The following is a 27,854-nucleotide window of genomic DNA, read 5'->3' as shown; positions in this document are numbered from 1 at the left end:
GCGTGAGGAGGTAGCTGGGAATGGTGACATACGGTGGGGGGCGATGCAGAGGGCTACTGCCAGAAGCAAAATGTTTGGCAGCCTCTGGGGAGAGACTTGCATTGCAAGTACTATAGCTTTCACTCTAATGTAAAGCTGGAGTCTGAGGCCAGTGTGCTGATGGTGAGTTGTTATTTGTGTTCATCTTGCTGGGAAACACCATGGTGTGTGCTGTTTGCTGTCTCACTGAAACCAGTCAGTCCTCAGTAATTAAAAGATTTTGTTGGTCCCTGGCTGAAGGGATCTGCAGAGAATTGTCTGTCTCTGTGTTGAGGACTGGCAGCAGTCTTGCTGCATGGATGCTTTCTTGGGGTCATGCTGAACAGCTCTCTATTTGGCTTTGTGCAAGTTTGGCACATCTGCAGTAATTTTGTTTTTGGGTAAACCTAGTCAGCTACCAGGACTGTTTGAACAAAACTATGGTAGGCTGGCAGAGAAGATGAGGGGAAAAAACCTTGTCACTGCATATTTCCATGGAAACCAGTATAGGTATTAGGGTAGATTTTATTTTTCAAGATATTTATTTTTCAAGATATTCTGTTGTCAGTGGTTATTTCTGAAGCAATTAGAATGTTGGCATATATTGGCAGAAACCAAACCTCAGATGTGTATGTTGAACCTAATGCACGCAGTTCTTCTGGTCAGGCTTGGCTTCTTTGGGGAGCTCATGGGTCATGAGGGAGTTATGGAGCCCTTGCACACAGTGAATCACGGAGGATTTGGCCCCAAGGTCATAGAGCAAACTTCAGATGAGGTAAACAAATAGCTGAAATGAGTGTGAGGATGTCTTTGTTATGAGAGGTCAGAATACACCACTGGAGTGATCCATGCAGGACTACAAACTGCATGTGCATGAGCTACTCTCCAGATACAAATAGTGCAGTGACCCAGACTGGGCTCTAATAAGCAAGGCCCATTGGATGTAAACTCAACAGGAAGGCTACATCCTAATGGTTACATTTTCAAACTGAAGCTGAATGCAATTACATCCCATTCATTTACTTGAAAACTGTTGGTTTTGAGCAAATGATCAGTCTTGCATGCTGCTTCAGTTTCCAAGCTGCGCTATTTATTCTAGCACAGCCTGGGAATCACAACATGAAGCTATTGAAGAACAGTGGGAAATGTGACATTGCTGGTGATGCTCTTCCAGGGAAGTAAAATGCAAAGTGTAATCAAACAGAACAAACTGTCAGATTAAGACTGGAGAGTTTAAATTATTTTTGTTTAAACTAATCTGAGGTGTTCATTAGCTGAATAGTAAGATTATTTCTCTTTTGGTATGATTTTTACCTTCACTGCTGCTTGGATTTTATCAGTTAGGTATTTTTAGAACTGAAAAAATCTCACATCACTCCTCCTTGGCCTATTGGAAGCCACATCAGAACACAGCATTCTAGGATATAGTATTTAATGTTCCAATTTAAATATGAGCTGCTTTTCCATTCCTAGATTGTACTTGGTCTTGCCTGATGGTGCTGTGCCAAGGAGCTGGCAGCCAGCAGGAGGAGATTTGCTGTTTCCTTCTGCTCTCATCTGGGAGTGATACACAGCAGGGAGTATGAGAGGGGTCAGGAGTTGGAAGCTGGACCTTTCCTTGTTTTGTTATCCGTACACCCATGCTTATGGAGTGTAAAGGATGCATATGGGGCCAATGCACTCAGCCTGCATTGGTGTCTATTATGGCCTGAGGAGAAAGGCAGAGAGGTGTTAAACCCATGATGCCTGCTCTTGAATTCAGGAGAGCTGGAGGACAAATATCCCGCTCATGAAGGCAAAGTGAACACACATGGGCAGGGTTGCATCACTCTCCCACATTAGGTGCACAGGAGGTAGCCCAAGCCTGAGTTGCCCCTGCTGATTTAACACTGTTTAACAATGACCTGAGCTACAACGCTGCCATGACTTTGGCCAAAGCCCCTTATGAATAATTCTGCTTAATTATGGGTGAACGCTGCAGCTGAAACCTACTACCCATAATGATAGGATTACATTTAAATTCCTCAAATTATACCTATAGTTATGCTTAGATTTTGGAGGGGATAACCTCTATTAATCTTTTACAGCATGAGCAGGGATTCTGAATTCCTTAGGCATCAGAGAGCACCTGTCCAGAATCCCAGAGGCCATACCAGTTCCAGTGCAGTTCAGAACCCATCATGTGAATCGCATGTCAGCAAAACCTCCCCAAGGGGGAAACTGTTCTACCTGAAGAATGAGTAATTGCAGCTAGAGACAGTGCCAAATAGATTTTTCTTTTCCATTGGGCCTATTTCTGGGAATAAAGCCAACTGGAAGATTGCTAGAAGAAAATCTTCCTAACTGATCATATTTGCAATCAATTTTTTATGCCAGATGTTGCCTCAGAAAATATGAAAGTCAGCAGACAGTAGTTCTAGTATGCAGCTTGAAAAGGGCTGATTTTTATATAAAGAAAAGAAAATGAAGATTTGCTGCTTTCTTGAGGTGTACAGAGTCTGTATGTAGCCAAACAATGCAAAATCATGAGGAAAGAACGGGTGGGAATCCAAGAAGTTAACAAATGTCCCGTAACAAAAACCTACTGTGTAATAGAAAGACTTCTACAGCTACCCTTAATTGTGAAGAATTAGTCAAGAGAAACCTGACTTTATAATTTAATTTTCAGAGTTGACAGAGGAGAAGTAAATTGGGTTGCTTTTTGGGAAATCGTGGAGCATGAAGTTGTTGGAAAGCAGGAAGGGTTGAGAACAATGGATGTTGGACGGGAACAGGTTCAGTTCTTTGCTTGTCACTTTTTTACTAAGCAAATGGTGGAAGTTGGTATCTATGGGATCTGTACCACCCTCTTCCATCTGTGAAGAGGAATAATAGCACCTTCCCTAAGCAGTGCATAGTCAATGTGATAATGAAGCTGAATAACAAGTACATTAGATAAACTTGGCAGTGGGAGGAATTTAAGATGGTTGGAAGGTAACTTAAATTGCTTACAGGATTTTATGGTGAAGGAGGTTTTGTCCTTTATCATCTTAGATCCCCTTTACCTCTTCACTCCAGCACATAAGCAGTGATGCAGCTACTGTATTGTTGAACATGCTAAAGAGGGTGGGATGATGGATAGTTTACCATAGCAGTTTTGTAGAATTGGTGCTTCCTATACACGTGTATATAGGTCAGATCCTGCAGTTTCTCTCCTTGAACTAACAGGCTCATTGTACTCAGTGATTTGGGTTTTGTTGTACAATTGTTTTTCTTCTAACTCTCATGCTTTTTGGCACAGTGTAGGGATGAGATTCATGAGATGGCGCCAGTACAGGTCCATGGCCCTGAAGAACACCACAGTGAGATACCTGTGCAGGATGGCTGCTGTACACTGGCACTGTGTCCAGGCAAATTGTTCTGCTGGGTTTTGAGTGTCATTCTCTGGACATGGCATGGGTGCTGATTGTACCCAAAGGAAGCAAATGCTAAGAAGGCAAATGTGTTCTTCTGGTTTATTGGGCAAAGTGTCTCTGATAGCAAGGGAGGACACCACTGGTTTGCAAGGTACTGAGGAGACCCTATGCAGAACACTGTGTATTATTCCAATGTTGGGAAATCCTGGAGGCAAGATTCTGGTGTTAAAAATGATTAAAGTGAGTTTGATACAGCAGGGCTAGTTAGGATGATCAGTGAACCAGTAAGCTAGCCTTAGGACAGGGCACTAAAAGTGCTTCTATCTTTGAGCCTGTAAAATGAAATTTGAGGCAGGATGTGGCAGACCTTTAAAAATATGCAAAGGACCAGGCAATTTGCTCAGCCAGTGCCTTTCATGTATCCTGCATTTTGCTGTGCTAACCCAGGGACATGTCACAGTCACCCTCAGAAATGCAGACTCTGAAGAAACAACTCCTATGAAAATCAGGGTGGTTTGGTTGTTGACTTCAACTGTAGCAAGACCTACAGGAAACTCCCTTTTCCTTGCTCTGAACATTTAGCCCTTAAGTGAAGTGGAATTAATACCATTGTGCTGTGTGGCTTGAAACTAGCACAACTGGAGCAGAAGTCAATTTGCTGTATTTGAAAGAAAATTAATTAAGGCCTCATTTGTTTCCCTCAGAGAGAAAAGCTCTGGGTAGTTTCCAGGAGATTTTTTTTTTTTTTTTGAGCTTCTCTGGTACAGGCCTATATGTACAGAAGAAAGTAGTGCAGCTTCAAGACCCAAATCCCCATAAACTCCAGGGTGTGAGCTGGAGCTTCTTACTCCCATGACAGCATGACAGCCCTGATGACTGCTCCACAACTATATGCTGCATTTCAAGTCACAGAAATAAAAAAAATCTCTTAATGCAGTGCATGTTTGTGGTACTCCAAGAAAGGAAATGTCATGGCAAGGATGGTGCTCATAGCCAGGTTTAGCCTTACCTGTTCTTCATCAGCAGACTGTGAACTCAAGTGCCCTAACAAGGCAAAAGGGTGGATGGTGTGCCAGGATTACTCTTTTATTCTTGTTTTTCCGATGTTGCTTTAATAGTCTTTTGGAGATGAGCTGCCCTATTTACATCTGCTCTGAGTATTAATAATGAATAATGCCCTGCTAAACACAAAAAATGTGCATGGGTTCCAGTGTATGATACTGGAAGTGTAACTGAGGGCTAGGAGGCCAGGAGATGTGTGCAGAAGGAAGTGGGGGAAAAATGAAAGCAAAACAACAGAGGTGTAATCTACAGGAGGCTAATGGGCTGTGAGGATTTTGACAGCACTTAAAAACTGATTTACTCCTGCACAAATCCCATTTCAAACAAGTTGCCAATAGGTCACAGAGGTGTTCCCTGCAAGAAGCAAAGGAGGAACAAGAGTGTGTGTGGCTGTCATGTGTGCCCAAGTGGGAGATGCTGTTTGCTAGAATGAGGCCTGGCATGCTGGCAGCTCCAAGAAACAAAAGCATCTCTGGTGTGATGCCAGCTACCTGCTTCCCCACTGGAATCTGGAGGTGGGGGGTTGATGGAAACAGAAAAATGTGAGTAGCTCTCCTGCATCTTAGCAATAAGAGCTCTCTCTGAGAAAAAAGGGTTTGTGAGAGAGTTCTCTGAACCCAAAAAGTCTTGGATGACTGAGCTGGGAGCTCAAGGTGTCTGCAGCAGCCTATCCTTAGAGTGAAGGTGTCTTAATCTTTTGGTTTGCTGGCTGGGCATCGATGTGGAGGAGAGAACAAATGGCATGGAGCAGGTGCAGCACTCCCTCTTTGTCTGCTGGGCACACAGCACTGCGGAGAAGGTCACACAGCATGGTAACATTACCAAGGCTCCTGGCCAAGGATAGATTGTGTGACAGCCTGAAGTAACATTATCTCTTAGATTATGTTTTTTCTCCTCTGGTAGTGCTTAAACTATCGTGAGACCCTTTCTAGCGGAGCACTACCATCAGAAATCATATTTTATCAGTGGCTTCTCTCAGAAGTGAATTTACCTTCAAATTGGAGCCATGTTAGGTATGTGGCACCTGAACAGAGTTCAATAATTTTTGAAGTTGTATTGGGTTTCCTTGGCCAAGCTTTGGCAGCAGTGGGGAGGGCCACAGGGGTGGCTGCTGTGAGAAGCTGCTAGAAGCTTCCTTCATGTTCGGCAGAGCAAATCCCTGGTGGCTCCACAGATGGATGTGCCTCTGATCAAGGCTAAACACCAGCTAGGAGTGGTGGTAAGGCCTGTCCTTGAAGGCCTGCACCCTGTGGAAGAGTCACCCACACTGCAGCAGTTAGAGCAGGACTGAGGTCTGTGGGATGGACCCAGGTTGTGGCAGATTACAGAGAGCTGTTGTTTGTGAGATGGACTCAGGCTGGAGAAGTTCATGGAGAACTGTCTCCTGTGGGAGGGACCCACAGTGAAACAGGGGAAGGATTCCCCTCCCTGTGCAATGTGAGAAGCCATGGGTGATGAACTGACCATAGCCCTCATTCCCTGTCCTCCTGTGCTGCTGGGGGAGGAAGTAGAGCTCAGGAAGGAGGAATGGGTGGAGGGAAGGTGTTTCAAAGGTTTTATTTTACTTCTTAGCATCCTGCTCTATTTTTTTTTTTTACTAATAAATTCAGTTAATATCTCTAATTCTATCCTGGTTTTGTCCGTGCTGGTATTTGATGAGTGATCTCTCCTGGTCCTTATTGCAACTCATGAACGCTTTGTTATATTTTCTCTTTCCTGTCCAGCTGCAGAGGGGAGTGACAGAGGGGTTTGGTGGGTGCCTGGAATCCAACCAGAGTCAACCTACTACAGAAGTCCATCATGGAAGGGAAGGAATGGGCGGATGTGTGCAGGAGGGTAAGAAGTAACATTTGTTTTCACAAGGTTGTGAAAGGCTTTTCAGAGTTTGAATGTCAGGATACAAATTTCAAGTCTGGGATTAAAAATATGTTTGTTTTATTTGATTAATCCAGTGGCAGATCTGGATCTGGAGGGCAGCCACTGTCCCTGTGGGGTCTATGAAGGCATGCAGAACAGTATGCATTTGCATCACCATGAGAAATGTTTTATATTGTTGTAAAACATGTCCTCTCTGGACCAGCTTCCACTGCTACAGGTTTGCCAAAAGAGCCAGGGCAAAATGTGATGTGGGCTGTCTCACTGCCCCAATGTATGGGCTGCCCTTTTCCCCAGCCCTGTGCTAGGAAGTCTGACCAAATCCCATCCGTGTCTCTGCCAGAAAGGAGTGTATTGATGGACTAAGACTTATGGGACAGTAAAACTCTTCTGTTGAGTAAAAGCAACATCCATAACCACTGGATAAGAAATTAATTATTTAATCAGATGGGGCCACACAAACTAAGCATGCTTTGACCTTCTGGTGGAGTTTGGCAGCTTTTATGCTTTAAAATTTATATTACTGAAAATGAAATGTTTCAATGAATTATTTATTTTCATCTCCATTCAAGCAACTGGAAAATGAACATTAGGAAAGTTGTGCCAAAACGCCTGGGTTGAGACCATAAGCTTTGTGGCCTGGGGAGAGGTGCTCTGATGGTAGCAGCTCCCAACCTTCCTTTTCTTTTTTGACACATGTAATAAGGAGAAAATGTCTCACCTCCTTCTTCAGAACCTGGAGCCTGAAAAGATTGGAACCAGTTGGTCACAGGCATTTGCCTGGAAGAAGGCTGTAACTGTTCTGGGGGCAGTTGGTGGCATTTAGCTCCTCTGAGGCACTGGCAGTTGGCTATTGCTGGTAACAGGATGTTGGATTAGACCAACTGGTGATCTAATGCAGTGTGGCAAATTCAATGTAAAAGGCATTAGTTAATGTCTGTGTGATACTTTGGACATTTAAGATGGTCTGTGAATGCTGATTTCTGTGATTCTATGATAAACAAAAAAATAAGCACAGACAAATTAGTCTATCTGAGGCCTCAAAGGAAGAATTTAGTGGTTTTATTATGGCTTGATACAGTTATAAACAGAAATATGTATGAATGAAAATTACAGAAACAAAATATAGCATAGAAATAAAAGGATCTTGAAACGTTAAAAAAGTTGAACCGGTTGAAGCCAAAAATGTGATGAATCAGCCCCTAGGGAGAAGTAATTTTAGTGAGAATCTGCCAGGAATTGCACCTTTCTCTGTGCACTAATGCCATGAGCAGAGGGAGTACTGTGGCAGCCTCCTCACAGCTCTTTTATTTCAGAGGTACAAAGGTTTCTGAGCTTTTCCTTCAGGCTCAAAGCACAGCAAAACACAGGCCAGTATTTTCACTCTGTGCCTTCCACCTTTGCATCTGAGATGTGACAAAAAGAACAGCTGTGTGAATCAACAGGTTTGCGTGCAGCTCTAGCTCCCACTCTTCCTTCCTGCCTTTAGGCATATTTTCCAGATGATAATGTAGCTTTTTCCTGCTTTTTGGTGTTGAAGCGCTTACAAGGGGAGTATTTATAGGGAATGTTTTGTGATGTATCATATTTATTTCCTACATCTGATGAAATAATGGTAAATGATTGGTAAGCTATAACCTGTTATGGGCTTTTACTATGAATGATCACCGTACTATTGCAGAAAAATATGTAAACTTCCCTTCCTCTACCTTTCCAGTAGAACTACACATGGTTCTTTCCCCATATAAGAGGGAGAACAGCTCACTCTCCACAGCAAAATATGAATAATGTAGCAGATCCATAGAAAGTAGGTGTTAGTTCAAGCAAGAGAAAGGAAAGCAAAGCAAGGAATCCTTCCTTGATTCCCTGAAGGGACGTTTGGATACAGGAGTGTAGTCTTGGGAGCAGCCGTAAAAAGCAGATGGAGAGGGAGGAGGTGGCCAGGTGCGAGCATCCCCTACGCGTGTGTGCACGGCAGCCCTGCGAGCACGAGTGTGGCCTCCTGCACCAGCGCAGCCTTGGAGCTCGCAGCCAGCAGTGTGGCCGTGCTGGTGCCGCACCGCAGGCCGGGCCCAGCCGTGCCCTGTGCTCCCGCGGGCTGTCCCCAGCCGAGTGCCGAGGGTGTGCCAGCAGCCCGGGAGCTGGTGGAACGGGCTGGCGGCAGGGTGCCTGCTGCAGGAGCATTGCCATGGCTTCCTGCCGCTGTGGCGAGTTGGCACGAGCGTGCCCATGGCTGAGTCTCCGCGCTGCCCGAGCTCTGGGGTGGCTCCGCAGCCGCGACAAGGGCAAGGGACACGCTCACCGTGCGCTGCCCCGGCGCCCGGCAGCGCACGGAGACGGCCGGGGCTGTGCAACACCGCTCGCCCCTGCTGCTGCTGCGGAGCCGCTTCTGCTCCGGCACGGAGCGGCAGAAGGCCGGACAGGGCTCCAGCTCCGCTCACAGCCGTTGTTGCCCGGTGCCGTGCCGAGAGCGAGCGCCACGTGTCCGTGCAGCCGCACGCCGCCCCGCGGAGCGGCGACGAGCCCGCACGAACCCCACCGGCTCCCAACAGCGGCGTCGCTGGTTGCGGCGGGGCGGGGCGGGGCGGGGCGGCGCTCCGCCCCACTCTGCCCCGTCCCGCTCCCCGGGCCGCGCTCCGCCCCCCGCGGGCCGCGCCGCAGCGCCCCCCTCCGGCCGCGCCTCCTCGCGCGGCTCCTTTAAGGGCTGCCCCGCCCCGCCCCGCCCCGCGCGCCACCGGGCCCGGCTCGCGGGGCGGGGCGGGGCCTGGCGCGCGGCGGCGGCCGGGGCGTTGGGCGGGCGAGACGCCGGGGCGGCCGGGGCGCGCGGCCGCCGACCTGCAGCGCCAGCGGCACCGCCGCCCCAGCCCGCCCGCCCGGTGAGCACCGCCCGGTGAGCACCGCCCGGTGAGCGCCCGCCGCTGCCGCCGCTGCCGCGGGGGGGGGGGGCGCGCAGCCCAGAGGCCGCCGGGGCGCGGGGCGGGGGCAGCGGGCTGGTTGCGGCGGGGCGCCGAGCCGGGCCCGCTGCCGGGGAGCGGGGAGCGTGTGCTGGGCGGGGGCCGGGAGCCGGAAGGTGTCGGCGGCGCTCCCCCGGTGGCCCGCGGGGGGAGCCCTGCCCGGGTGCGGCCCCGCACGGAGCTGGCGGTGCTCGGGGCTGCGGCGGGAGCCCTTCCCCGGCCGGCTGCCCGGCCGCCTCCCTTACATAATGTCACCTGTGGTACCTGCGGCTCCCTCGTGTCACAGCGGCGGGTGGTCGGTGGTGGCGGCAGAGCTGGGCTCTCTCTGAGGTCAGCGGTATTGAAGTGTTGTGTCTTCGAGCGTGAGCATTCTCTTGGTGCAGGATGAACGTCGGCTTTAAAACCCCTAAGTAACAGCAGATAAGCGTTCGCCGCGATCTTCGCATTTTCCTTTCGCAGAGCTTTTGGGTGCGTGGGGAAACACAGGGAAAGCGGTGTCTGAGATGAAGGTGGTAGCGGACAATTCAACGTGAGAAACTTTGTGTTTGTTAGGTTTTCATCTTTGCTTTCTTCTTTGTGGTGCTTTAACACTGCCCAGAGGTCAGAGCTTCCGTACCAGCTGCCTTTACACGTGTGCAGTGCTTAGGCTGAGCTTCTACTTGTGCGTGTAATAAATCTATGGTAAATCCCCCGTAGAAGACCTGGAACTCAAAAATAGCCGTGCTAGGCTTCTCAGAACGGACAAGCAATAATTGTTCTAAGTATCCCTAAAATTGGGTAAAGGATGAAAAAATACCATAATTAATTGTTCTTATTTCTAATATACTGATGGAAATAGTCATACAGTTTTTTAGCTTTGAAGTGTTCTTTTAAACAGATTAATGCAAATGCAGTAGTTTCAAGTGGGTGTATTCTCAAAGGGGTTACGTTATTGTGGGGAATAGACGTGATCTCAGTGTAGTTACAGTAACACAGATTTTGTTGAGTGAAAGGGAATGAGAGGAAGTAAATATATAAATTAAAAAAATTCTGAAGTAGTTAAGAGCTAAACTGAGCCGATGGGCAGAGAGGATCTTGCACTTGTCTGTGCTTCCTAGTGGCTTTTTGTGCGTGTTCCCATAAAAGCTATTATGTAATGGTGCTTCTCTTGGCAGGAATCTATTGTCACCGTAATTCCTGAGGTTTCTGGAGCAATGCAGCTTGTTCAGAAGAGTCGTGGTCAGAACAATAGCAAGAAGAGTTCTTAAGAGGAAGTGTTTAACCTCTTTAATTTTTCATGCAGTACGACTAGGCTCAAGACATCTGGATCTTTTCCAGAGTATCTTTGCTGTCCTCTGTTGTTCAGCTTGTCTTTCTCTTCTCCTAGGCTGCGCTATAGCTGTTGGGCACCAGCTAGCTGCTCACATCTGCATCAGAGCTGGGAAAACACTGACTCTCTCCTTTAGTAATATTTGTTATACTTCTCTTTCTAGTGATTTTTTTTTCTTTTCCCCTCTGAACAGATGCAAAAGTGATATAGTTAAAGCACTTAACTGTCGCTTAGACAAGAAAAAATCTTGAGATAATGGAGAAAGGGAACTCTCCCAGTTCTCATCTCTAGTTTGAACTTGTCTGTGTACATCAAAGGGAGGCAAAATGCCGAAGCAGAGAAGGAATTTACATATTAAATGCCAGTGCTCTAAGGATCGGTGCTGTCTATGGTGTCTGTAGTTTATTGTTGATTTCATCCCCCTCTTCAGGTGTCTGCCATAAATCTCTGTAAGTCTGCCTCCTTTTCTTCTTTTCATGACATGCTTTTTGGGGGGTATATTTTCATGAAGAGAGAATAATTCTTTCTAGCAGTGTAATCTGGTGACCAGTTGTGGCACTGGCAGCTTTACAGATCTTACTTTAGTCTTTGTAACTTTCATGTTGTTTCTGGTAGTAATTCTCTAAGCAAAACTTTGAGAAAGAACTAGTTTTCTTTTTCTTGTTTGTAGTTTCATCTTCCCTCTTATGTTGGCTTGTCCTGTTATTTAAATGAGTGTTTTATGGATCACTAGAAAAGACAGTACCATCTGAAAGTAGGAAAGTATGTTTCTTTAAGGGCTACTGGGTGAAGGATGTGCTTGAAAGATCTGCAACTTAATCTAACTAGATTTTAAAATTGAAGGTCATTGTAGAACGAAGTAGCACATGATAAGGGAGCCATGACCTCCTCTTAGACAAGTTACTGTCAAAACCCAGGTGCCCCCATGTCCTCATTAAAGGCAGATTACTCTGTAAAGTATGGGTCTGGGAAAGTACTAATCTCAAGACAGAAATTTCCCAACCACAAATGTAGCAGAGACTTTGGCTCTGTCCCCTTCTCTCTGCTTGTCATGCAAATTGACCACCTGCAGATTTTGAGGAGGACCCAATGCCCTTGAGTTGTGCAGTGCTCCGTGTCTCTGCTGAAACAGTTTCCACACAGTTATCAGCAGTTTATATTTAGTGCAGTGTGTGAAGGTGGATTGAAATGGCTGCTTGAGCAGAGCTGCATGGGCAGTCAGCAAGTAATGGCAACTGGAGTCACTAGGTGTGCGTCCTGCCTGCAGCACAGGGGTTTTGGTGGAATTTATTCTGTCTTGGGGTCAGGGTTGTTTTCTGCTGCTTTGTTCCTGCCTCGAGAATTGTTTCAACTCTCAGTGAGAGCAGCCTGCCATGGCCTTAACCTCAGCTGTGCAACATCCTAACCATAGATTTGGGTTTCTGTGACTGTTCCTGTTGCGTCACTTCTGCTTTTTATCAGTGTACTGTCTCACACCACAGCCGCCTACTGCTGTACTGCCCAAATACGGCTCTTGCTTGTTCTGCTTTTGGGAGCAAACAGATGTAAGTTGCTGGCCTCTGTCTGTCCAGGAAGGCTGGATGCTGCACTCAGGGTCTGTGTCAGGCCACTGCTGCTGTATGTTTTTTCCCTTTTGAAGGTTGCATCTCTTTTTGCTTGCGTGAGATACTTCCCGAGAAGCCTATTATCTGTGAGTAACTGCATGAAAGGACAGTAGCTTGGAAGCCTTGCTCCAAAGTTTCCTGAACTATGTCCTTTTGTGCACTCTGCTTGGCACAAGGACTCATTGCAGCTCCTCTGCCCTCTGAGCCACTTGTTGGCTGCTGTAACCAGCTGATCCCAGCTGATGAGGCTTAGCTGGGAGAGGCATCTTTCACTGGCAGGGTTGGTCCCACAACCTGTTTGCCTGAAAGACTGGGAAGGAGGGAGGAGGGACAGCAGGGATTGAATTCTGCTTTAGGAATATGTAAATATAAACATGAAGACTTTTCCTAGAACAGGGAAAGGGAAAAATTAACCCATATATAGCAAAAGTATTGTGGTATTACTTACAGTAGATTTCTTTTGCCAAAATACACTAGTCTGTAATTATGTTTAGTTGTCATGACAAGTGTCATGTCCTAGAAATGCCATCATACATGTTTACTCTCCTGTCATTAAGTTACTCTGGTTACAAGTAGAATTATTTCAGATGTAACAATTTAACCTCCAGCACAGAGTGTTGTAGTTGGGAGCAGGTAGATGACTTCAGTGAAGCACTCTCTGTCTTTTTAAGCCCATCTGTGTAATTCATCTGGCTTTGCTTGTCTGTAGTTAATGTAGACGGTATTTTCCCTGACTCTGCTAGAAGTCTTGTTAATGCAGCTGCAAAAATTGATTTTAACTTTATCAGTAGAAATACTTCCTATAAATGTCAGGAAGTGAGCTTTTGTATGTTTGAGAAAAGTTTTCATCTGCCATTCGTATGTTGGCTGTTTTGTTATTGAGCAGTGGCAGCTACTGCTCTCTCACAGGAAGCTTAATGCTCTCACATGGCTTACTACATGATGCAGTCTGCACAGTCTGTTTTCAGACTAAGCATAGTGATGCTAATAAGAGACCAGTGAAAGCCTGGCCTGTTGTTTGCTTGCTTATTTATTTATTTTAAATATTTGTGTGTAGTAATCCAGGGCGGTTTTTTAAGGAAGCTCACATTGAAGAGTTGCAGGACCAGGAGTTGGAGGTGTAAAACCCCTACTGCTTTCCCACTGTCTCGGTTGTCCCCCCAGTTGCTCTTTCCGTGTGTGTCGAACAGTGGGCAGGCTCCAAAAGTGGGGCTTTGTCTGCAGCTCAAGGGATCTCTGTGTCTCATGTCACTCTGGCGATTCCCTGAGGGGAGCTGCTAGCGTGGCAACCAGCCCACCAGCTGTAAATTGGCTTCCTGGTATAAGTGAGTGTTGAGTGGAATGGGTTGGTCATCACTGCTGTGGTAACCTTGTAACAAGGCAAAGTACAGCTTTTGGAGCTGGTTGAGCAGAGTCATGGGAAATTGGCCACTGGAATCACTTTCATGTGGTAAATAAAACACCATGTCATATTTGTGCTACAGAATAGAATGGCTTTAATTCTTACAGTGTTTAATTCTTACTTGCCACAGGAGTAACTTCCTGGTAGGCAATTGAGCTTTGCAGGGCTGAAATATGCACCATTTTAACCTCATGCTCAGAAATGAACCAGCTTCAATACCGTGTCTCTGTTCATAGCTCCCTTAGCTTACACTTCAGAAGTGCCAGGACCATTTGGAAAACTTCAAAGCCATTTACATTTTTCCTCAACTAATTTTCCTCACAGTTTATAATATTGCTATGCTTCAGTGCAGTTCCTTTCTTTTCCTTGCATTGATTTAATGGGATTTTGTAATAAAATGAGTGGGAATTGCAAGAATTTCTGATCAAAACCAAGTTTGCAGCCTGTTTGGGAATGAAGATAGAAAAGAAGTTATGTTGGTATATTAGATCTCTTTCTGCAGGACCTTTAGGGGTACATAAGTTTTAAGAGGGAATTAATTGGTCTTTAAAAAATTGGCAAGCAAACCAAAACCAAACAACAGCCCTCCCAACTCCCCAATTGCTGACTTCTTAAAAGTCTTCAAGGACAATATATTAGAGCAGCCCCCACTAATACAGTTTTATGAGGGGATGTGTTAGAATCCCCTTTGGGTATTGGAGCCCATTTGTGCTGACCACTCTCAAAAGGTATTTTATTTGTGAGACCCAGTAAGGTGCTCTAATATTAATTAAAACACCTCCCCCCACCCCTCCTTTAAAGGAAAGTGCATACTGGGTATGTGTGGCTCTCTAATGAGCCAAAAGCCAGCTGATGTTCAGTGAACACAACAATAAATTATCATTCTCAGCTGTGTATGGATTCATTATATTTGAAAGCGAAGACAGAAACTGCCTCTAAAATGCCCTGTATAGGTTATCCTTTGGTGCTGATATGCAGACTGAGGAGAATCTCTTCTGTGCCAAAACACCAGCCTGGGAGGGTGATTGACATATCTGCTTTTCAAGAGAAGTGTCAAAATTGCAGAGCATTGCTCAGAGGGTATGAAAGCTTCACTTCTCCATCTGCCGCCGCATATGCCACGGGCCAGCCAGTGGCCATATGTGCGATCATCCTGAAAGCTTTAAAGCCAGCTTCTCTCTGAGGGCCCCTCACTCCTTTTCAAAGTCCATAAAGGGCATGCTGCTTGCTTCAGGAAAAGGAGGGTCCTGTTTTCCCTAAGGAAAATCGAGTTGTATGTCTTTATAAGCTAAAGCACTATTGCAAAGAGCTGCATGATCCTGAAATGCTGCGGACTCATTCTGTGATGTGCAACAAAAGCGTGCTGGAGACTCATTGCAAGCTTTGCCCTGGTATATGAGTAGACTACAAAACCATACAAACTTGCTAACGGAGATTAATTAAAAAGAATTTCATGGGTACGGGGAGCAAGGTTGTAAGATCAGGGTTTGTGTCTTTTCATAAGCATATCAGAGATGTGAAGAGCAGTTTGCTAGGTTTACTTTTCATTTCATTAGCTGTGAGAACTTTCATCTCAAGTCTCTTTGTGGTTTCCTGTCTTGCAGGCCTTGCACAGTTCTGTGACTTAAAAGTTGACATTTAATGTGACAATGAAATGTTTAGCAACAAAGGAGATATTTAAGCAGGCTAGACAACAATTCCTTTCAGCTGCATAGCTTTTGCTCTCACTTGGATGACCAGTTTTCCCAGTTCTCAGTTTGTTGGTATACTTCCTGAAGTGGAGAAGGTTTGCCTTATTAATAGCCATCTTTTTAAGTATTGGAATTTTTAGTAGTAGTGCTGAATAAAAAGAGTGTATACAGTGATGAGACAACGAAACATACCTGTGAATTTTGGCACTATAGAAATAAATTTCTGTTATGCTTATCTGGGAAGTATGCAGTACTTGCGATCACTGAAAGTGCATGTGTGTATCTGATGGCTGGACTAGATGTAGTTTTAGTATGTGTATTTTGGGTAACTTGGGAAGTTTCTGTCCTGCTGAAAAAAAACCCCATCAAATAAACTTGAGTGCTGCTGAAAATATTTTTTGGTAATGTTCTGCTACACTTGAAACTGTTCTCTTCTTACCTTGAGATTTTTAAATGGAACGTGTGAGGATAGTTTGCATATTCTTTAATTTTGAGTAACTTGTGCAGTACATCTCAGACTCAGATCTGATTTTTTTTGAGTAATGTCTGTATCAGAAGCATAGCTGTGTGCCTGTGTCCTAAAAACATAATAGAACTACTTCTACCCCTCAAGCCTCCTGCTCTTTTATGTGACAGAGTGCCATTCTTTGTACTTACAGGCTAATACCTGCCTTTTTTGTGCAGTTCTAGGTGTGTGAATCAACCTGTCGTCGCTGAATCATCAGTTTAATCTGGCTAATTTGACAACCGTTGTATGCCAACCTGTGTCAATACCAGGTAAGATGAAAGCTGATGCTGTTACTTTGTTTCTCCTGAGTTTTTGCTTTTAAAACCTGCATTTTGTCCAAATGCCATGACTCTTCTGTAAATTGAAGGCAGAATGTGTTGCCTTCCATGTTCTCAGCCTGCAGTGAGACAGCCACTTGTATTAGCATCTCTAGCTTTTGAAACAGGAAGTATTCTAAAATGTTCTTAGGTTCTGACTTCTTTGTAGTCATGCCTTAGCATTTTTCTTTACTCCACTGTTAGCCTGGTTTTTGTGTAGTTCAGATACCACAAGCCCACAAGCTGTGGGGTTTTTTTCCTTGTATTCTCCACTCTGGTATCACTTCCTGGTTTTGCTGTAAGAAACTACTGAAGTCCTTCCTGCCTTCCAGAGTAAAGCATGCATGATAAGTCACCTGCGCTATATGACCTTTTCTCTTGAACAAAAAATAGGTTTTGTTTTGATTTGATTTTTTCCCCTACCTGCTCCCAGATGTTACCAGGCTGAAAACTTATCACAGAAGGATTGTACTTGTGTATTGTATATTTGATGTTTTAGTTGGAAAAAGCTACCCAGATATGTCTTTCAGAGAATTAAATTATTAAGCTGTTATTTGGACCTCATCCTTTTATCCCCCTTTAGAGAAGGGGTGTAGATTTCAGGGGGGTGAAGTGGGGAGGAAATCCCTTTAATGCTTTCAAGCAGGTTATTATCCAGCTCTCTAAGGGAGTCCTAGTGCAGACAAACTAATGTGGGCCTTTGTTCTGATGCTAATCAAGATAGGGATAATTCTTCTGACTACGCCCTCTTCCCCTCAGAACCCTCTAGCATTGATAAGGTATTAAGCTCCTTTGCTACCTCTCTTTTTTCTGTGCTTGCCTGATGTCCTTGTTTTCTGTAACTGCTACCTTGAGTGCAAAGTTTCAAGTTTTAAGAAGGCCTCATTAGGAATGTTTACTTAAATATTAGGAGATTTTTTTGGATGCTCTTGGGTGGTATTTGTACACTTCATTTTAATATATATCTTGATTGCTATGTATGTGTGTTTATTTTTTTACTCATTAAGTAAAAAAATCCCAACTCTGTTGATGCAAGACACATTGGATTGAATGCAGTGGGCATCTTTTGCTGCATGTTGGGGGCATGTAACTCAAATTTAGAAGGTATTTTTTCTTCTGTCTCTTCTTGGCTAAAGCAAACAAGTCTTGTTTCTCAGATGCTTTTAAGGATTCCTTAAGAGACTAACTTCTGATCCCTAGTCCAAAGAGCTCTGTAAGTGTTCTAGAGTGAATGTGTGTGCAGCCCAGGTAATGTTTTGGTTTGTGCCAGTAATCTGCTTTCAGCCCAAACATAAACTGCACAGCATCAGAGAGAAGCTTGAAACCTAAGTATATAGTGCAATATGACTCTGCCTGTGATGTAACACAGAATATAAGTACCTCTTCACCACATCTTATTTGTGACAATGGGGAAAGGACAGTGGTGAAACCATGTTTATGTCTCATGTGAAATGCTTGCATCAGACAGAGCTGTTAAAAATGTCATGCAGATCAAGAAGAAGAAAGAAGTGTTTGGAGTTAGCCTCTTTAGCTTTTCCTTGGCTGTAAGAAGCTGATGAGAAGCTCATCCTTGTGCTGCTAAAAGCAGGTCTGCTAATACAGCCGTGCTGTTAGTGATAGTGGGCTCTCTGAGGATCAATGGTGGCAATCCTCCATGGATAATCTGTCCTGGCTCTGGCTGGGCTGGCCTTCTGGTGAATTTGTGAGGGAGTTTGCAGTCTTTCACTAGGGGCTGTTTCCTCCACAGTGTGGTTTGAGACTCTTTTTGGTATCAGTACAGGACAGAGGGATGGAAGGATTTAGACAAGTTCAAGATCTTCCCTAGAAGACAGAGATTGCCTATGTGTGCACAGCTAGTGTGAGCATATTGGTGCTATGCTCTCATGTTTCATTTTGGTGGAGTGTTTTTCCTTAATGCAGAATTGGAGAAGTCCTGCAGTGATGATGTAAAAATCTGATTTCTTTGCAAACTGCCCAATTTTTGCCTATGTAGACATAGAATATTAGGTAAGTTGAGCTAAAAAACATGTGTGAAAAGGTAGTGGGGCAGAGGGAGAAAGGCTCCCTCAGAAGATGCTCAGCTGAGGTGACTGACTTGGAGTGCTTTCTGCCAGTGACTATGCACAGATGCTCTAAGGGTGTACATTTCAAAGTAATCCAGCCTGGCTCCTTTCCTGCATGGAAACATTAGCTTGGGAAGGGGTTTATCAGCACTTCTAAACAATATTGTTTTTTAAGGTTGATTCTGCTGACAATATCCAGAAGAGACATCATGACCAGACATGGTAGATTTTATGTGGGTAAAATTATGGGCTGGGTGTAACTGCCTTTGCTAGTGCTATTAACCCAACAACTGTTAAATCCCAGGAAATGCTCATTTTCAGAGTGATTGCTTTTACAACCTGAAAATAAAACTTGGGAGATGTATGTGGTGTTGATTTTACCTTTTCTTTACCCTTGATTTGCATTTGCAGGGATTTCCTGCAAATGAGTGCCCTGGACTGGACTTAGTTATTCATATTCTATCACTTTTCAACATCTTGCTCACCTTTTGTGATTTGAAACAAAGTTGATCTCTGTTAGCTTGGAAGACATAGCTACCTGTGCCCAGTGTTTTCCACCCTCTCCAGATGGGCATCTTACAGAGTGATGTGCTTGCTGCAGGCTTTCCAGGCATTGTTCCAGACAAGCCTTGCTGAATTTGGGATAGGTGATAAGATTGATTTTTATTGTCTGATGTACTTGGTGTCAAGCAATTGTACTTGCTAAAGCAAGCTGGTATTTTATAGTCCTCTTGCATTGTGCATTTAGTTACTGCATAACTGACTCCTTCTGTGTCAAGCATACATTGATTTTGTGGGTTTTATGCCGACATTGATTTTGGGGGTTTTTATACCATTTGTTTAACAGTCTCCCAGTACATAGGGAAATTTTGCACCCTCTTTCTACTTAAAGTAGTACTTGGAGCTGTTGAGAAGAAAACACAGTGCTGTATCTTAACAAGGGCTTGTGTGTATCCTAAACTCTGAGGATACAGCCAGGCACTGTCAGGGTGCTCAGAGAAGTTAAAGGCAACACTTTCTTCCCTTTCAGCAGCACACACAGACTCTTCAATTTGTTTAATCCCCATAAGTGGTGAATTTTATAGGATAGATACACTAACAGAGGGGTTTTTTGGTCTTCCATGTCACAAAGATCAATATTAAATGTAAAATCAGTTAATTTTATCTACACATTTTTTTTTCCTCTAGGACTCACAATTACTTTAGTCTTTTTTGTTGTTGACTTCTTCTTGGCTATGTAGCCAAAAATGTCATATGTGATGATGGTAGAATTCCATCTAAGTATAGAAGGCAGCCTGTTTTTTAAATTGAAAAAAAAACATTTTGAATGTAGGTGAGGTTCAGGAGGACAGTGAAATATTTGAAGGAAACTTTTTGAAGCTGGCTTAATACTTTAGTATACTGAGATTATCCCATGAGTTCAGTAGAGTTACTTCAGAGTAGCACCATGAAAGGTGTTGCTGTTACACCCTCCTCACCTGGTGTTGGAAACATTATTGCAGAGATCCTCTCCCCTTTTGGCCAAGGGAAGTACAACAAGAATGTTGCACCCAGAGTGTGTGGAATGCCTTGAGGAGTGAGACTGTGCCTGCTAGCCAGGAATTGGATACTGAAAAAGCTGTTTGACTTGCACTGCCTATGAGAACAGGGACTGATAGCTCTGGAGGTGAGGCCCTGTTGGTGTTCGAGAAAAATACCTGTGAGGTTAGAGAAGTTGATTAGTGTATACAGTATTAATGCAAGTTTTGTATAGTGCCATGAGTGTTGTGTAGCTGCTGCCTGGCTTCTCTGCAAGCTTCCTGCCTTGCAAAGAACCTGCAGGAAATGGCACAGTAAATTAGATGAGCTTGTTTTGATCACTTGTGGGTTTTTGCACACCTCTATGTGTTCAATTTTTGAGGGTAGATCAGTTTCCTCAGTATATATCTGTCTGTAATCAAGGTGTAATGTACAGTGTGCTAGGCAGTGCTTCCAAGTGAGAGCACAAATCCCAGTCAAAGGCCAGTGATGTGCGATGGAGGAAGGTAAGGGAGAAAAAAAGGCACATAATAATGTAACTAACTAAAACTGAAACAGTCTGTTTCTTTTTATGTGACCTTGCTCTTAAGATGTTGGTGATATGACTACATTTGGGAAGACAAACCTTGCAGCAATCCAGCAGTCTCCTGGTGTCCAGGAGCTAGTTCTTGGAATGCAGTGAGTTCATTAGCTTCCTGCGAGGAAGAATTATCATTTAGCTGTAGGTTTTTGCCTTTAGCTAATGTTTGGCAAAATAAGTTTTAGGTAAATTTAATCCAGTTTGCTTTTTATTGGTATTAAAACTTTAGTCCCATTCATTCTCCTGGGCCTTTCTATGATGAAGATTGCTGGAGTGGGCCTTGTACTTGAATAACTTGTCTGTGTTCTGTAGGTAAATCTGTAGCAAAGGATGGTCTTATTTGATGTCTTCTGGAAGAAGAGCTAAAATGGCTGAAGTACATAAGCAAAAGCTCATTGAGTAAAAATTATATGCTTCCACAATTAATGGCTCTTTCCAGTGCAGTAGGGTGTAACATGTGGCTGCTGCATACCTGTGTGTGACTTCATTATGTTGTGGTTTTCCCAATGTGTAAGGCTGTAAGGTTGCCAAGCTGGTGTAGGGTTGTGCCAGCCACACCAGGCACACGGGGAGGAGGTGACCTTGTAGGTGTGCAGGGCACGGGCAGCCACAGGGAGGAAAAGCATTAAGGTGCTGCTGCTGATTTCCTTCTGCTCAGAGCATAGCTCTGAGCTAGACCTTACCTCCTTTTGCACCAAACAGGAGTGTCTCCTCACCAGACTTCACTGGGCAGGAAAGCTGAAATACTTGGTGTTCCAAAACCAAAAATCCCGTTGTTCTGGGCTTTCTTAAAGCCTCATGAGCAGACTACGTAAAGGGACTCGGTCAACTGGAAATTGCTATCTTTGCAGAAGTTTCTCTGTATTTGTTTGTGTAAGATTATGAAAAAGTTTGGAGGGTGAAATGTTACTTTACTTTTCAGATCATAGTGTGCTCATTGACAAAGGTGTGGTTATTTTGGTATCCTACAGAATACATCTGGTCCTTCCAAATTTGAAGGCTTGGCTATACTGCCACTTTTCTTCTCTGTGCTACATGAGGTGATGAGCAACCTAGCTGTCCTGTATCTAAAGTTCAGACCTTGGCAGAGCAGCTGGGTGGCATTGCTTATACCTGAAGCTTCTTCTAATTTGCAGGGGAAAAAAGTCCTTTAATTATTGGGTAGGTGACAAATACACAGATCAAAGTGAGAGTTTTGAGGCAAAGCTTGGCTTATAAGGTAGATGTAATTATGGCTCTTGTAATGAAGTTTAATGTTGGCACTATAGAGCTAGGACAAACTTGGGAAAAGACAATGTAAAAGTCTTTTGTCTGACCTGTGGTGTATTGGCCTGTCCCCTTGACCTCCTTATCATTGGCAGAGGGCCGGTGCCACGTGCAGAGTAACTTCAGCCACTGCCATTTTCTGCAGTCCTGTGTGCTTCTGCTGAGGTGACACACACAACTGCTGGTCTGCTCTGACCTTTTCTTCTTAGGCTTCCACATGCCAAGGGATCACTGTCCAGCTCTGGTTTCAGGTGATCCTAAATAGGCAAACTATCCCAGGTTTCACACAGGAAAACAATGGATTTTAGTTGTCACCACAAAATCCACCTTTTCTGGGAACTGTAGCAAGTCTGTTATGGTTTGACTGCTGTTAGCCACAAGCAGAGTGAATGATACTAGACAAAAAAAAGCCTAGGAGTATTTGTTATGGAAGTCCATTTTAGATCTCTCCCTGTAGCCTTTGGCTTGCTACAGCCTTTCTGATTTGCTAAAACTGTGGTATAACCTTTCTGATTTCCCAGAATATTGATTGCCCTGTGTCTGAAAATGCATTTAATTATGAGATGCTTTTATAGGCAGTAGTCTTCCTTCTCACATGGAAGAAATGGAGACTAGAGATCTTGGGACAAATTGGTTGTGAGTTACTTTTGGTGACAGAGAAAAACTTACATAATAATAACATGAACTGTGTGCAGAAGCCTGAGTTGCAGAAGGCTTTAGGTTCAGAAGCCTGCATTCACCTTTCAGCTTCCCTAGGTTTCTACACCACACGAGTGCACTGTTTCTGCTGCACTTTGGTGTGAAAAAAATGTATCCTTTTATCGTAGGATCATCCGTAAATGATGAAGGCAAAACATGTAAGAAAATGACACTTTGTTCTACAAATTCATCATCAAAAGCTGGCTTTCATAAGTTTAAAAGATAAAACTGGTCCTAAGATGAGACTTCTAGACAACTTTCTCAGGAAGTACTTAGCAGTAGGTATAATTCTGATATGTCATCTCCTTTTGCCTCTGGCACTTTCTGGCTGTGGGGCTGTAAAGCCAGATACTTGCTGTCTGGGTCTCTTCTGTGCTGCATTGCTTTTTCCACCTACTGCTTGGGAGGAGGCTGAGGAAGCCTTTGCTGTGTCAGCAGTGGACTTGAGCCCCACACAAGAGCTGTTCACCAGGTATCTGGGACACTGCCTTTGTGTCTTCCTGTAAACAAATGCTGGCTCTGCTGGAGACACTTATGGATTACTCTGCATATAAGAATGTTCATCTCTGGCTTCCTCCCTGAATTCCCTTTTGTAGGCAGAGAGCAAATACAAGGTGAGATGTATGGGTCAGGGCAATAATATACTTGGATTCACACCTGAGTGTTTTAAAGAGGTGGAGAGGGGAGGCTGGGACGTGATGTGAATGGATCTGGGAAGTAATGCTGGCAGTAGTTAATCTGGCCTGTCATTTTTCATTTTATTTACTCCTGGCACTTGATTGTCAGACTAGACTTTTATACTGTGTTCTCTTTGTGGCTTAGACTGCTCAGCACTGCAATGAAGTCCTTCTAATCCTTTTTGCTATCTGTCTCTGGCAACAGAAACTCAATTGACAGACTGAATACTTGAATTCCAGAGAGCAAGTGTGGATTCAGGCTTGGAAAGAATGAAGAACCAGCAAATATGGCAAGATCTTGTTAGGAAGGAGGGACTCTTACAGAGGTGAATTAACTTGTGTGCTCTATCTTGGCAGCTGTTGAGGGCCTTTGATAGTGTCAGGGGTCTTAGCTGCTTTCACAGCTAAATGGTACCCACCAACAGGTGTTCAAATAGGAAAAGACCTTATTGATCTGGTTTGGGTTTTTTCATGAGACAATGAGAATGCATTAAGATTGTCCCTCTTGTCTTGTAACTTTGCTGCATGGCAGATCCATGTGTGTGTAGCACTGCAGAAGTAGAATTTTTCTCAGCTGGCGGGCAAGTGTTCTGCAAGATGTTAGAAACATTGCTGCCATGCTCCTGCCCTCACATTTGTTGAGGAAAGACATGCTTCTGGATGCTCTGACTGGAGCCAACTGTGTTGGTTGCAGTTCTGAGCAGTTCTTTCAGGAACTGAAGATTGCTTCACCATAGTGTTTGAGATGTACTGTGCTAACCATGCTTACTGCTGCCAAATGCTGCAGAGCTCCAGAGTGCTAACTGTAATCTGCTGGTGACAAAACTGGTCTTTCAGTGTTGCAGCTCTGACTTGGCTGTGGATAAACCAGACTTATGTTAGGACTAAGCAAAACTCCTACATAAACATTCTCATCCTCCTCTTTCTGGCATCTTGACATAGAAAGTGCCCTGAGTTTGACAGTCTGGGCCAGAATACTGACAGTACCAGTTCCTTGGAAGGCTATATCTGGACTGGGAATGCTGTGTCTATAACAGGGAAAGGGGAACAGGCATTTTTCCTCTTAACTTGGAAGGAATGACCTATTACTTTTGCTTTTAAATATGAATGAACTCATTCTCCTTACCTCAGATATTGGCCATATGGTATTCCTGGTAAAAGCAGCAGATGTTCTTCTGCTGTGTTTTGCTTTGGTACACAATTTCTCTTTGTTTTCTTTCTGTCCTGTCTGCAGTGGGCTGTGATATTGCTCATCTTGAGTGTATCAGGCTATTGCCCTGATTTTCTTAATGTTCATTTAGAGATAAGACAGGAGGTGCATGAAATGTTGCTTGGGTAGTGGATCTGATGTCTCTGTGTGTATAGGTGGTAAAAACCATGGTTCTCTATGCTCAGCTCAATTACTTCTCCTTCTGTTTTACTGTTACTTATGACCTTTGCACTTTGGTCTTTAACATAAGAATGAATTCCAGCCCACCATGGCGTTTGGCAGACTGGATGCAGGAGTGTGATAAATGCACCCATAAAGGGTTGTTCTCTGTGGTGTCTTCTGTTTGCGTGGGGTATGAAGTACTTGACACAGCACTCACTTGTGACCAGTGTGTTGATACTTTATCTCTTGCTTTAGTTCAGAAGGCCTGTGGCAGTGACATGGGGCGATTCCCCCTTGGGTCTCTAGAGGATAGATTCTGTCTTTCTGATGAAAGAAACAGAAGTGGGGAGGTGCTTAACTCAGGGCCCAAGAGGTTTGCCTCACATCATGCACTGAAGAAATGTGTAGTAAGAAACTGCCCTTCCTGTCTGTGTTCAGAAACCACTAGTCCTTCCTGGAAGTCTTGTGTCTGGGCGCTTTTGGGCCTGTTGTTTTCTGTTTGGTGCTGTAAGTTACCTGTGATGGTTTGTGCACTCTGCTTAGCATGTGAGGGCTTGTAGTTCTCACGTTCAGTGAGACAAGGTGGTCTTGTAGGAAGCTTTAACTGCAAAATACTGTCACTTGCAGGCGCTTCCAAACTTAGTGTGGCCCCTTAGCAGAGCCAGTCAACGGACTGAACTCTTTTAAGTATCTGCTTGTGAAGGAGACTGACACTGAGAGTGCTTTGTCTAAGGGGGAAGATTCTGTTTGATGATGGTGGGATTAATGGTGGAGTTGCTCAGTTATGATATGGCTCTAAAATTTTAATACTGCTCTTACTAGAAGACAAAACCACAAGACTGAAACCTCCTGATAAGTGTGTTTGGGAGCAGACTCATGTTCCCTAAGAATCCCACTGGGCCCAGTTACAAGGATGCAACAAAGCAGTGTTTTCATCTTTGTCCATAATCAAAAGACGAACAGCTGCTCTGGGGGATAAAATGCAAGGAAAGGCTAGATAAATTTTAAGACATTGAGAAGAGACAGATTTTCTTTGTAATAATCTCATTTTTGTTTACAGAGTTACTACAGCCCTTGAGGTGCTGCCACAATGTACACAGTTTAAGCAAAAACAACAACAACAAAAAGGTTGTTTAAACTCTGATGGACAAGATCAGTGTTCAGAATGGCTGGAGGTGTTTTGTAGAAAACGTGTGCGTTTCTTTGTCCCACTGCTCTCAGTAATTTACCCCGCACTGCCATTGTAGCACCCCATGTTCCATGCTGCAGGAATGCTTTGGCCTAATATCAAGCTCTGAAAGATATGTTTAGTATCAGCTCATGATCTCAGCCAAGGAGGGGGTGTATGCTTTAGGCTTGTGTAGGTTCTGTCTCTTAAGGAGGCATGGCTAAACCGGGAACAGGTAAAAAAAGATTACAAAATAAAACCCCAACACCCCATTCCCATCTCTCCTCCATCCGTGCCCACCAACAGCTCTCCCTACCACAAAACCTGCACACTGTCTGAAAGCTCATCTGGCATGGGAGAGTTTGCTGTTTTTCCTAGAGCAGGAGATTGCTTTGTTCCCTTTTGTGGTTGTTTAGGGAGGCCTTTTGCAGGTATGTCCAGGGTGGTGCTAGTCCCTTGCACGAAGGAGCACAGCCCCCACAGTCCATGTGCAGTTCCCCTGTGTGCTGAGCTCTGCAGTGGGGCCCTGCCCAGGGCTGCTGTGCCTGCACAAGCCTCCCTGCATCCCTGCTGCTGCTGCAGAGCACAGCACCTCCGCGAAATGCACAAAGTAACTGCCCTCAAAACCTTGCAAACTCATTCCTGTCTGCCCAAGGGCGATTTTTTCCCAATCATGGGAAGTCCTGGAGACATTGCTAATGAGTTCAACTGAGGAAATCACACGAGGAACTGTGGGAGAGGGAAGGCTCTTTCTTGCGTGCCAAGCGTGAGCTAGAATGTGTGCAGAGGGTAAGGAGGTGTGGTAAATATCTTAGGAAGGAATGAAAGAAATGAAAGAGGTGAGGCAGTGTTAAGACTTGAAAATGAAGGAAAAGAGCTGGAAACTGGAGAGGGTAGCCATTGGCAAAGAAAGTCTTAGTTTTTAGTCCTTTCATACATGTAATTTTATAAATCAATAAATATCAAGCTCATGTCAGTAACTGTAGCTACAAAAATATAAAGGGGGTTAAATATTTACAGACAAGAATTTGAGGGAAAACATGTTGCCAGGAAGTTTTGCTCTTTGATTCTTGCTACTGAGTCAAATTATTGGCATATTTGGGACAGAAATAGCTCACGTATCTGAGTGACCTTTCAATTTCCTTTTCAATCTTCTGAACTGTAGTGAGTAATGAACTGTAGTGGACAAAGAAAGCATTAAGAACGGGTGTGGTGTACATTTTATTGCATGCTTGCAGTAGAGCTCTGTATTTCTTTGGGTGTGATATAGCAAGAACCTGCTGTGAGAGTTAAGATCTCTGGGACCAGTGATGGCACAGATATAGAGGTGGTTTTTCTCCACGTGATGGTAGCTTAGATAGCCGTTTAGCAGTGGTTTTGTTTTGTTTTTTTGTTCAGTGTTTATACAGCACCTAGCACAGCATGGTCTGATTTGTAGGCTCCGATTTCTGCTTGTCTTTGACCTGCAAGTGTTAATGAGGCAAGAAGTGCTTGTGTAGGGCTTTTTTTGCCTAGTCACATACCTGTCTGAAAGCAAAAGTTTATCCTTTGGCATGTGCTCCAGGCTTCCTGTCTGCAGCTCTTCCTTTGCAGGGTTTTCTGCAGCGAGTCCCAGCAGCTAGCTGTTTTGTAGGGAAAAGGATGTTAAAGAGGATGTTAAAAAGCATGCTAAAGGGAAGGGTGGGAAATGACGTTTCAGCCGAGAGGCTTTCATTGTGTGAGGGGGAGGAGCATATGCAGCAGAGGGGGAAGCAGCATGAGATCCGTGGGCTTTTTATTGCACAGCATGAAAAGATCCCACAACTAAAATCCGATCTAACCTTTGCTTCCTCTGTGTCTTACAAGAAATGTTTTCCATGTAAGGCAAGAAGAGCCTGCTGTAAGGAAGCATGTGGCTGTCATGTATTTCAGAAAATGTGTCTCAGCATTCAGCTGTAGAAAAACAGACCAAAGAAACCTGTGGTAGCTGCAGCCTTTGTTGCCCACGTTTATGCTATTTAAAGACTAGTCTACTCCAGCTTGATTCTGGTGAAATAGCAGGCTTGCCTAAAGTCTGATGACTACTTGTAGGGGAGGGGATTTAGCCAGGCATTGCTGGGGATAGGCTTGACATTTCTCACGTCAATTGAATTATTCAGCTGATGGTAAGCCAACACCTTTCCAGCAGGTTTCTAGAGCTCTGGTTTGACTCTTGGTAAACACCTATACAAGGCCACCTACACTTCAGGTGTGGTTTCAAAAAGAAGTGTTGATTATGTTAATCACCTCTCTGAAGTTCTTTAAGACTTTCATTCCTTATACCCTTCCCCCCCTCATACTTTTTCTTGACTTACAGTAGTGGAGGGGAAAAAAAATCTGTCTCAGAAATGGGGATTT

General features: G+C 44.4%; 1 protein-coding gene across 4 annotated transcripts in view; it reads left to right on the top strand.

The window, feature by feature from the left end:
• Positions 1 to 27,854, top strand: part of SUSD6 (sushi domain containing 6) — a 90,376-nt gene that overhangs the window by 2,673 nt on the left and 59,849 nt on the right. For 2 of the 4 annotated variants that reach the window (XM_054275781.1, XM_054275778.1), the window contains exons 2-3: positions 6,200 to 6,311; positions 15,995 to 16,087. The gene's annotated coding sequence lies outside the window, so the exon portion shown is untranslated. Of the gene's footprint in view, positions 1 to 6,199; positions 6,312 to 9,178; positions 9,255 to 9,568; positions 9,635 to 15,994; positions 16,088 to 27,854 lie in introns of those variants that run through there. The other 2 variants (XM_054275779.1, XM_054275780.1) reach the window with 2 other exon arrangements.

This window comes from Melozone crissalis, unplaced genomic scaffold, assembly GCF_028551555.1.
Source record: "Melozone crissalis strain CALT ecotype California unplaced genomic scaffold, PUWL_Pcris_2 ptg000018l_1, whole genome shotgun sequence".
NCBI lineage: Eukaryota > Metazoa > Chordata > Aves > Passeriformes > Passerellidae > Melozone > Melozone crissalis.
Note: the sequence above shows the minus strand (reverse complement) of the source record. Positions and strands in the feature narration are given on the sequence as shown.